Genomic DNA, 12,365 nt, shown 5'->3' on the forward strand with positions numbered 1-12,365 from the left:
CCGTTCTGCTTCTTCTAATGTTGAAGATTGAACACTAGAGAAGCACGCCAAGGCAAGCATATTAAGCAGGTTTTATTTAAAGGTAATAATACAGACTTCTCCCGGCAGGAAGAAGGGGGCCATGGCTGATGTTCTAAAGTCCCAAGGAGTGAGTGCACCCTACATCTTTTATAGGTTAAAGTCTCTTTGGTTCTCCAGTTCTCTCCCCGCCTTATCTCTCCTTCCTGCCTATGTGACTAGGCCTGGTTTTGCATAAAGTGAGAAGCCATGGGCAGGGGGAGGGCTAAGGTGATTCAGGCAGGTAAGAGCCCAAGGGGCATTAATTAGCAGCTCCATGCTTGTAGTCCTTGATAAAGGCAGGTAAATTTGGTAATCAATGGGCTCTGGAGATCCTTGACATTCCATTTTTCCAGGTACAATCTCCAACTTCCAGAGGCAGATGGCTTCATGGCTTCATTTCCTCGATTTGACCTGATCCCCTATTTCTGCACTAACTACCTGTCCTTAATTCTGGCTTCATTCTCATGGAAAAGACCACAAACTCTGAGTTCTTCCAGGGACTGGCCTTCTGAGTTGTCCTGAGGAGGTCACTTGTCCTCTTCAGGGACTGAGGAGATAGGATTATGGAGCCAGTGAGGGAGTCAACCCAGTAGCCACTCAGCAAAGTTGACTGTTGGAGTAACCAGAGCCTTTGATCTGGGAAAATTGTCCCTCCTTTTGCCCCACACCTATAGGTCACTGCACTCTTTACCCACACCAGATCCCTGAAATCTCCTTGGGCTCAGGCCTGGGCATGTGGCTGCCTAGCCTAGTTTTGGACTTTTGAGAGAGAGATGGAAGAAGACCTGCAGATGCACCTGGGTGGTATGAGATGGCAGACTGCTTCTGAATGTAATGCTTAGGGCTTCTCCCCAAGGAAGTGGGGCACCTGCGGCAGGTTGGATACAATAAAGAACCCATGTATTGTAAAGCATGCTGAGGAAGTGAGCACTTAACTCTAGAGTTTGAAAATCTAATAGAAAGTAATGAAGGGGAGAGCCCAGGAAGCAGTCATAGGCCTCTTCTGGAGGAAGAAACTGCTGACCTACAAGAGGCATTATGATTCTACAACTGAAAAATAGAAAGATGTTGATTAAAAAATTTAAAAAAGAGTTAACTTTAAAAGAGGAATTATGATTAGCAGAAGAATCTTTATGTGCTGCACTGTGTGAATGGTATAGGCAGCAGAGCAGCAAAAGTTCTTGGGGCAAGAAAGGCTGAGAGTGGTGTAGCAATGTCATTCTTCGAGCAATGGAGGCTGTCAAAGTTCAGGACCAAAAGATGAATATGAATGTAATTTGAGAAAACTAAAGTCACAATATGAAGTGTTTCAAAGTAGTAGATTCTCATTAGGTGCCACAGTATGAATACTGATTACAGACATCAGCTGTGATTTAATGATTTAAACTCCAATAGTGGAAATGCCTACATAGCCTTATATATAGAATGGGAAGTCAAAACAGGCATATCCAGAATGCTTCCAATGTGAGGATGTTTCAAAACAGAGGAGAACATTCTTGGGCAACTTTAAGTATAGCAGCAGAAAAAAATAAAAATCAGTACATGTACTGAGTTTGTATCTCAGTGGTAGAGTGCTTGCCTAGCATGTGTGAGACACTGGGTTCAATTCTCAGTATCACATAAAAATAAAGAAATAAAATAAAATTATTGTGTCCATCTAAAACTAAAAAAAAAAAAAAAAAAAAAAAGAACAAAACATATTCTTACCTCAGCCTCTGATGATTCCAATGGACTAGAGTGGGAGAAGATTTCTATTAGTGCCAAAGTGGATGATAATGGCAATTCCAAATATTCTGGATTTGTAAACTCTATAATAGAGATGTCTAGTTCTGGAGAAAAGCAGTCTGATGCACATCAGCAAATTGATAGGGTAAAATTGTATGACCCTGTTCTTCAGTTATGACTGTAATACAAAGCCGATCTCCCACCCCTTCCGTTGCAGCACAACGTAACTTGCCAGTCTGAAAGTTGCTCTGCCCGCCCCTTACGTTGCAGGAATTTCCGGCTTACGCTTCAGCCATTTCCTGCTTCCCACTTTACATCCTAGCTTGTCAGTCTGAAGATGCTAGCTAGCTCTTGGTTCATCAGTCAGCTTGTAAGTATTCTACTCTGCTATTGGTTCCTTCCAGCCAGGGAGATTCCAATATCTGGGAGAAGCATCCACGCCATATCTCTCTTTCCCTTCTTTTCCAACCCAGAGCGGACACGCTAGTGCTCCGCATAATAAAGTCTCTTGCATGAGGTCCTGTGTCCGTCGTGGATTTCTGGGAGCTATTGTTGAGCCACAACTGAGACCGGGCATACGGAGCGCCAGCTCCATCGGAAGGGCTAGAGCCACCGCGGGTCCCGAGCTAAGCTGCATTTTTCCTTACAATGACCAAATATGAAAAACTTAGTGAAATGTGTAAATGTGGTGTTGAGTCACTTTTTAAAGATAGGTTAGAAAACATCTTATTCTTATTTCATTAGATCAGGATTGCTTCATAACTAATTGCAACTTTATCATCTGCCTTCTACTTTTCTAAAATCCTTCTTTTATTGTTTGATTTTTAGTTGTAGATGGACACAATATTTTTCTTTTATTTACTTATGTGGTGCTGAGGATCGAACTCAGTGCCTCACACTTGTGAGGCAAGGTCTCTACCACTGAGCCACACCCCCAGGCCTGCCTCCAACTTTTCAAATGCAATTTAATGGTTTTGTCATGCTATCCATTAAATTTATTTTAACTCATTATGACATTCCTGTTTACTCTTATAGTTTTCGCATTTAAAAAGTTCTTTAAAACTTTGACTTTAAATTCTTTACTAAGCCTATTCTATTACAGAACTCTGTAATGTCTAAGAATTTTCTGTTAATTCTTAGCAGAGGTGAAGGGGGCATGAGCAGGGATTATCAGGATCACCTTTAGAGTAGTGTCCCTTTTCCAGTTTGTTTACTTCTGTGGCTTCTTTTGGATGTTATTACTAGTATAAAGCATGATTAAATGAAAAATTAGTCTAAGAAATGTTGAGGTACCAGTTTCTTTCTATATTTAATATATATCCCAGTAGGATCATGTGGTTTCCATCCAAACAACAGATAATATGATAAAAATAAACTTTCATTATTTGGATAGTTTAAGTTGAAGATATAATGATATGTAAGAAAATATGTATATGTGAAGGTCTTTCACTTCCTTTTAAATGATGCAACATTGACATTAAATTTACAATTTAATTTTTAGTATTCTTTATTTTTTTAATATTGATTTACCATGAATGATCTTCAATATTATGCAGAATATAGTTCCTAATGATTTAAGAAGGGAAAACATTTAAAAAGTAGTATGGGTATTTCACAGTAAATAAAATATTTTTTGGTATTGATTTTATTACTTTCCTGTGCCTTGTTGTACAAGGTGATTTAATGAGATGGAAATATATAAATAAAACTGGATTTTGTGATAGATAATAAATTCCCTTTTCCTGAAGTTTATGTATCAATATAAAAGGTGAGGGAAATAAAATGCTCCCTAATTACTTTCCATTATTTTTTTAAGAACTCAGTATGGTCAGAAGAAACAATTTTTTTTTTCATTTTCTGTTAGTGTATTTTTCTTTTCTTTTTCTTGAAAAAGTGATAGTGCATGTCATCGAAAATGTAGGAAGTTCTAGATACAAAAAAGGTCTGGGTATAATAAACAAAATTATGTGACCCAGTCAATATTTGAACTGCTAGACAGTGACATCCTTTGTTTTAGTCTTTTTTCATCTTAGAAATAAATATAACACTTTAATAGCTAAATATCATACATTAGGTAATGGTTTTATTTATATTTATCTTAATGTGATTTAAGTTGTAGCTATGTCATTGAAAATACTTTAAAGGAACTCTCTATTCACATTGCCTGTGTTAATGTGTTTTAAAGTTTTTATACATCAGATCAATGTGTTTGGTTTGACATATGCTGTTATTGTAATTTTCTTAGTTTTTTGTTTCTAAAGAATTTTCCTGAAGGAATGGTAACTTTTCACAAATTATGTGTAAACATATGTAAATTTAGAGATTAAAAACAAAACATGCCAAGGTCTTTTCAGTGCAAGCAGTGTGAAAAGAACATAATACTCTCACAGTAACAAAACTCAACAAAATAAGTCAACTCGCAAATATCAGCAATGTAAAATGACTAACAGGTATGAATCATCTGGAGACTCTGTAGAACACTAAATCATGAAATGGATCAAGATAAACATACAGGTAATGACCCCAGGCACACCATGGAGGGAAAATAAAATATGTGGTAAAACTGAAATATTTAGTAACATACTCCTTGTGCCATAATCCTATAATTTGCTGCTTAAAGGTCACTACCAACCTGGAAGAAATAATATTTCTTCCCTAAATACTTATTCTTCTGCTCTAAATAGAAATATCAAAAAACCTCTCTGCAAAATCAGGGCACCCTTACTGGACTATTGGGTACTGTTATAGGGAGTTGGAAACTAGTTGTATGGCCAACAAGGGGTGCTATTGAAGTGATTCTGGAAGGGCACTTGGTTCGGGATCCAAGTGAGCACTGAGCTTCTGACTCAGGGAAGAGCTTATTCCCAGAAGTAAGAAAAATCAAAATTTAATAATGGAAGAGAGATTCTGACCAGGCAGGGGAAAGAGCAGAGTTGTGGTGGGTGCATCTTGGATCATTCACGAAACTGGATTTCATTCCAAGAATTTTATTGAAAGTTCAGGAAATACTAGGGCTGAGATTTAGGATTCTCACAATTTGTGAAAATTTAGTAAAGTAGACCATGTCATTGCCTGCTGCCATGATGGTGCAAGCTGTACCAGGAATCCTTACACCACAAAGAACAAGAAACTGGACATAATATATGACAAAATTAGTTTATAATACAAGAAATTTAGTAGGAAAGGAGAATGAACTGAGATTGGGGAGAATCATCATGCTGCTCAGTCTGAAGCTAGTCTCAAAGCAGAGCTCAGAAGTAGTGATACCGCCGTTTACCGGTGATGAGTTCTGTTCCTTCTAATGTTGAAGATTGAACACTAGAGAAGCACGCCAAGGCAAGCATATTAAGCAGGTTTTATTTAAAGGTAATAATACAGACTTCTCCCGGCAGGAAGAAGAGGGCCATGGCTGATGTTTTAAAAGTCCCAAGAAGTGAGTGCACCCTACATCTTTTATAGGTTAAATTCTCTTTTGTTCTCCAGTTCTCTCCCCACTTATCTCTCCTTCCTGCCTAGTGACTAGGCCTGGTTTTGCATTAAGTGAAAAGCCATGGACAGGGGAAGGGCCAAGGTGATTCAGGCAGGTAAGGGCCTAGGGGACATTAATTAGCAGCTCCTTGCTTGCAGTCCTTGATAAAGGCAGGTAAATTTGGTAATCAATGGGCTCTGGAGATCCTTGACATCCCATTCTTCCAGGGGCAGTCTCCAACTTCCAGAGGCAGATGGCTTCATGGCTTCATTTCCTCGAACTGACCCGATTCCCTATTTCTATACTAACTACCTGTCCTTAATTCTGGCTTCAGTAGGAAGAGTGGGTGAGTCAAACCAAGAATGGAAGAGAGATACCTGATTTCAAAACAGGTAGAGGAGCCACTTGATGTTCATGTATAGAGTAAGTGATATAAAGGACAATCTCATAATTCACACTTTAGTGACTCTAAGGCTTTCATAAGAACACTTATCACAAAAGACTTATAGGTGTATAATATATCTATAGAGGAAATGGATCTCCATTAGCAGGGGATGAAGAAGGCTTCTTAATGAGCATATGATAAGGCATGTGTCAGTTTGGACTTCAGTTTAATAAAATATGGCATGTTTGGAGCCCTGTAGCTACAAAATTTAAGATTAAAAGCACTTCCTTTATTTTGTCAGTCATAGAACAATTAAAAGTTAAAAATATCAGAGATTAAAATGCAACTAAATTCATGTTAAAATAGATGGAATATATTTCTTTCATGTTAAAAGTTAAAAAAGAGTAATGATATGTGTATATATTAAATTATATACCAGCAAAGTGGTATGATAATTGAGGCCTCTCATGTGGGAGAGCTAATATTGTCATTCATGTACATTTTAAAATTTTCCATAGTACAGAAATACTGCTGGGAGTGGAGGGAATCAAAACATATAAAATATCACAGTTTTTAGGAATCAGACCATGCATGTGTGAATACAGACCATGACTTGGTGAGCTGCAGAAACCAACTGGACTCTCAGCATTCTGGGTGTCCTGTGACCAGCAAGGGGCATTGTGAGATTGCCCTGTGATCCTTGCACAATAGCTCAGCAAGTTCCAACCATTGCAATGACTCTTGGCATCCAGATTCTATCCTGTGGTCACTGGTGGGGATTCCATACCTATGAACTCTCTGAATTGACAGTGTCCCCTGAACTGGTACCTATGCCTCATTGATCAGCAGATGCTTCCTCAGTGGGATCCCCAAAGGGAACTGTAAAACTTTCTTGTCTTCAGCCTGCAGTGTGAGCTGAGCTCCAGCACCAGAGTTCAGGGAAGGGATGGGGCCTTCACTTTGAAAACACATTTGCATGAACAGCCCTTCCTCTGCAGCCTGAGAAAGAAAAGGAGGCCTGGGGCTGCACAGCTTGGCTGTGGAGATCAAGCAGCTGGGTTCACAATGGCCTGGACTCCTCTGCTCCTGTTGCTCCTCTCTCACTACCCAGGTTGGGACAGGCCTGTGAGACATGGGGCAGATTGTATATGTTCTGGATTAGTTCTCTGAGACAATTTACCCTAAAGCAACTCACTTATCCATGTGTGTCTATGCCTCCAGGTACCCTCTCCCAACCTGTGATGACTCAGCCATCCTCCCTCTCTGTATCTCTTGGAACACCTTTCAGACTCTCCTGCAGCCTGAGCAGAGGCTTAAGTGTTGATATCCATATTGTATCCTGGTTGCAGCAGAAGGCAGGAAGCCCTCCCCAGTTTCTTCTGTACCACCACACACACTCAGATGGATATGAGGGTTCCATGGCCCCCAACCGCTTCTCTGGATCCAAAGACACCATGGCTAATGCAGCTGCAGTCAGAGGATGAGGCTCACTATTACTGTAATACATGGGATGGGAACATAAGGACTGACACTGATACAGTCCCATGAAGAACTAAGACAAATACCTCCACTCTCTTCTCTGGACTTGATGCAGTTACTGCTTCTGGTGATGATCATGTGTAGCTGAGGTGGGGACTTCTGCTTTCATGTTTTCAGCAAACACTTAATTTTTCTATTTAATATGAATGTGAAAATATCTTCCTCTTAAGATACTAATTTCAAACACTGCTAATAACTTCTTATCATGACCGTGTGTATAATGCCATATATCTGTTCTAAGGGTTCAGTTTCCATGCAGGGAGAAGTTGGATTGAAAATGAGGATATTGACTTCACCCATGCCCAGCCCAGGATCTAGACCACATTCAGAAATATGCATAGCATGAGAGTTTGTTGTCTATCACTGTGTCCAATGTGTTCCATGTTCATCACCACTGACCAGACCCAAGATGGAGGTCAGCTTCCTCTTCACCTGCTAGCACCACTATGTCTCTGGGAACTATTGTTCCCTTCCAAGACTCAAATAAATTACGTTTCTCTGATTCCACAGGCATTGGGAAAACATAGTCTCTATGGTCACCTCCCAGTGGTAAATCCCCACCCACCTTAGAACACTTAGAACAAAAGGAGAATAAAATAGAACTAGAGGACTACAATGAGTGTGCTAGAGTTTCAGAATGCACAATTCTTTAGCCCCTCTCCTCCTGTCCTCCTCAGGCTCTGTGAAGGTGAGGACTGTGGAAGACTGCATGGGCAGCTGCAACCCTCCTCTCCTCCATTCCCTCACTCACTTAGCTCCTTGTTCTGTGTCTTTAATCCTCCAATGTTTGTGGCTCAGATGGGCCTGATTTGATCACTTTTAGTTGCTATGTTTAAGAACAGATGGAGCCAGCTATAGGAAGAAACCACTTGTAGCCCCGCTTGTATGGGAAAAAATAATTGTCTCACCAATTAAGGAACTGCTTAACTGCAGGAGCACCTTGGGGCTTGTTCCAATTCATCTCTAAATCTTACCCATTCCATCTCCATTTTTATCTTTATTTGCTCAGTTTCTTCTTTTCCATTTTTCCCCCAAACAGAAGAAGACATCATTGTTTCCCCCTAAAATGTTGTCTGTATGACAAAACTAGTCTTCCTCTCTCACATTTACCCTCCAATTCATTCTCCACTGCAGCAACTGAGGTCATTTTCAATGTCGGATGGAAAGGCTGCAGTTTCTCCATGTGGCCTATACAGTCAAGTGCACATTCTTAGGATGCATTTTCAGATGTTTCTGAAAATCTTGGAAATACTTTGGTTACTCTTTTCTTGATGTATTCACCTGAAGAAGGTGGTTTACCAACTTTGGATGGACCTGCCATAATTGTTCAACATATCTGAAGTTTATGTTTAAGGCAATAAAGGAAATATTTACAAAACTAAGGCAGAAATGCCTAGTTTCATCCTGCTTCTAGTTACCCAATGGCATCTGGAGGCTTTTAGCAAAAGCACCTTCTACTTTTTTATTTCCAGAAGCAAAGCTAGCTACCCACACATAATGGGTGTGTATTAGTTGTATGTGATGAGGGAAGAATTCAGTATGGGAGACCCAGGTGACCTCTGTATGACCTATAGATGTCCCCTCCTCCTGACCCACACTTGCTGGTCATTCCACAAGACCTAAGAATTGAATAGAATTGAGTAACTGTCTTTATCCTTAGGTTAAACCTTCCAGGATATTCTGAAATCTTCAATAAAGGATGAAATCTACTCATGAAGGAGGTGGTTCCCAGAACCATCACATGCTCATGTCTCCTGTTTATAAATTACAAATTATTTTGATTCTATGTTTCTTGTTTTTGATGACATTGTGTAAAACTCAGTGCTTTTGGTCTATAGCCTCTGGTCTCAGTCCACTTTATCACAGGTAAGAACATCACTATTTAAAGATATCCAGAAAATCCTGTTTTTCTTCAATGTCAATCTGTGAAGGATTTACCAAATAAATTTGGTCAGGACTTGAAGTGTGGGTAATTATAACCATTGGGGATATATCCATGAATGGGTGATCCCTTTGTAGATCAATCTTCATACACAGAAATATTGTAAAAATAGAGTAATACATCTTAAATTGTTAACGGCTGGATTCCCCAAGAAAGTAATAAATTGCAAGAGTAGTTTAGAAGAACATATTAACACCCATAGTGGGCAGCAAGAGAAGAGGAGGCTTTTTTCCAGACAGCATTATGCTCTCCTAGGAAAAAGTCTTAAAAGCATGGAACCATCAACAGGGGGGCTCAGGAAGTCTAACAGAATACCTTCAAGCACAACAATAAGAGGTTAAAGTCTTAGTCACCTGAGTGGAAATGTTGTCAGGTATTGATCTGGAAGCACATTAAGGGGTTTTATCCCTTGAGATGAGATAGTGATGGTCCTGTATTTATAATGACTCCAGAATCCCAATAAAAACAAAATCAAATGCTACATTAAGCTGAAATGTGTTCAGCAGACTAGAGGTAAATAGGGACAAGGGACAACTAATGTCCAGCTCAAGCCTTTGGAAGACACCTATTCATTTTACATTCTTGAACAGGGTCATCAGAAAGATCTATCTGCTCTATTGATACAACACCCTTCTAGGAGAGCTGGGTAGTGCCAGATAGGGTGGATGAACCTGCATATGAGATCTGCAGGGGGTGCAATTTGTACATGAGAGGCCAGGGCTCCTGACCAGGTCCCATAGGACAATACTGTTTCTCACACACTCACAGACTTGGGAGAGCAGTTGCCTCACTGAAGTGTAACTTTCCTGCCCCTGGAGCCCAGAAGTTACATGTCATGTTAGCACAGAACTCTGCCTCTTAAGCACCTCCTTATTCATTCTTCATTCTCATAAGCAACTCCTTATTCATTCTTCATTCTCATAAGTCTTTATTCAGGTTTGACGTCGAGGCAGGGAAGACAGACAGCCATGTACACACGTATTTTATTTATATATATTTATTTTTAAGTTTATAAATATACACACATACATGTATGTTATGTGTTTTTGCATGTATACATGTTTATATAGTAACAAACCATATATAATAGACTATCATGTACGGTTCATATATAATGTAAGCTATATAGTGACTAAAACTTTAACTCGACAAAAAGTTCAACCCATGTGGCATTATGAAATAGTGCTGCAAAAAATGCAAGCAAATATTTCGGACACTTGAAACGGATGCAGAGTAGCCCATACTGAACTAGGACCCTAGCAAAGGTATGATGTAAAACCAACATAAACAATACTATATATAAAAATGAAAAGGAAATATACTTTTTATGACAAATTTATGCTTTCTTCAGCATGTTAGCAAGCAGAATCTGTGTTGCTAAAATTCCCCTGAATTACCAGAGGGTGAGTACAGGGCATTTGACAGGAGGGAATGAAGATAGGAAGAGGCAATGAGACATATGTCAAGTACACTAAGAACCTTGAACTCTCAGGACTAGTTTCATACACACTGTAGGAGAGGAAAATGGAGTACTGTCATATTGTCACATGGATACTCTATTCCGTGGCGGACAGCATTCAACTTGGACCTTCTGGAATATAAAGCACAGTCTGAAGAAGTGTCTTTCCTTGCCTAGAACCATCTCCCAAGATCCACCATTCCTGCTCCACCTCTCTCTCTCTCTCTCTCTCTCTCTCTCTCTCTCTCTCTCTCTCTCTCTCTCTTACTTTCTATGGACCCCAGGGGCTCTGGGTTCTTCTGCCATACGTATTCTACCAACAACTTCATTTTCCAACCGTGGTGACCAGAGACTGAAAGGAGTAAAGTGGGGAATCATTGATTTAAGGGGGTAGAGATCCTGCTTGGGACAATTAAGAAGTGCTGGAAATGTATCATGATAACGGTGATTAGCACATTAAAAATATACATAGTGCATCTAATTGTACACTAAAGAGTGATTAAAATGAGAAAACACAATTTTTGAATACTTGCATAGTTTTTATTTTTTTATTTTTTAAAATAAATTCTTTTTCATACATGTGTATATGGTAATAGTGTCTGTCTCATTCTATAGTCCTTCACATCATCCCTACCAGCCCACCCCTCTCCTCACTCGCCTCTGCATAATCCAAAATTCCTTCATTCTTGCCTATCCATCCTCCACTATGGATCAGCATCTGCTAATCAGGGAAAACATTTGTCCTTTGGTGTTTGGGGATTGCTTATTTCACTTAGCATGATACTCTCTAGTTCCATCTGAATACATGTAAATGCCATAATTTCATTTTTCTTTAGGACTGAGTAATTGAATTTGAGTATTGAACTTAGGACTTTACTCATGCTAGGCAAGCAGTCCACCAGTAAGCTCTAGCTTCAGCACCCAATTTTTTCTTGTATATATTTAACCATAATTAAATCATCACTTATTAAAACTTAAAAGGTCTATAAAAACTCAGACAAATATTATTTTCACACTTACAATCCTTACCACATTCTAATTAAACTATCAATAACACGTAGTAACTAATGTTTGCCATGGACTAAATTTTGTTTTAAAAATTCCTGTCTTGAACTTCCAACCAACATTGTCATTACCTGGAAGTAGGGCCTTTAAAGATGTAATTGAATTAAATGATGTCACAAAGGTGGAGCCCTAGTACCAAAACTCTAGTGTCCTGATAAGAAGAAATTAGGTCACAGACAACATAGAATGAGAGGAGACCATGGGAGGACAAAAGGAAGTCATCTGCAAGCCAAGCATGGAGGATCCAGGAGAAATAGAAACTGCTCACTCCTTAATCTTGGACTTTCAGCCTGCAGAACTGTGAGAAAATAAATTCCTCTTCTTATAGTCAGTAGGGTGTAGAATTTGTTACTACACAGTCTTATCAAAAGACTAAACTGTTTTCTTATTTAACTTTTTTCATCAGCATCAATTATATTACTTCAAACATCAGCTTGAATCGTGGTTTTCTTATGTAGAAATGGGAGTATCTTCAGTGACCGTGTCATTTCTCTAAGAAGAATCCCATGGCTTCCTCTTTCTCTGAACCTGAGACATATTCACAGTTTATCCTTATCCACCAGAGCTTTTTTTCCTTCTATGCTAGGTATATATCCTTACCATTCAGACTCACAAATTCAGAGCAATCAGTGATGTTTGGAGAAAGCAGGATCAGGATCTTGTTCTCAAAGTTTAACCCCTCCCCCACTGACTAAAGAATTTCTCCCCCACCCCATGGGGA

At 39.3% G+C, this 12,365-nt stretch overlaps 1 pseudogene; it reads left to right on the plus strand.

Moving 5' to 3' along the window:
• Nucleotides 1-833: 833 nt before the first annotated feature.
• On the plus strand, nucleotides 834-7,123 carry LOC124991444 (AP-1 complex-associated regulatory protein-like; annotated as a pseudogene).
• Nucleotides 7,124-12,365: the final 5,242 nt, after the last annotated feature.

Source organism: Sciurus carolinensis, chromosome 8 (genome assembly GCF_902686445.1).
Source record: "Sciurus carolinensis chromosome 8, mSciCar1.2, whole genome shotgun sequence".
In the NCBI taxonomy this organism is placed as follows: Eukaryota; Metazoa; Chordata; class Mammalia; order Rodentia; family Sciuridae; genus Sciurus; species Sciurus carolinensis.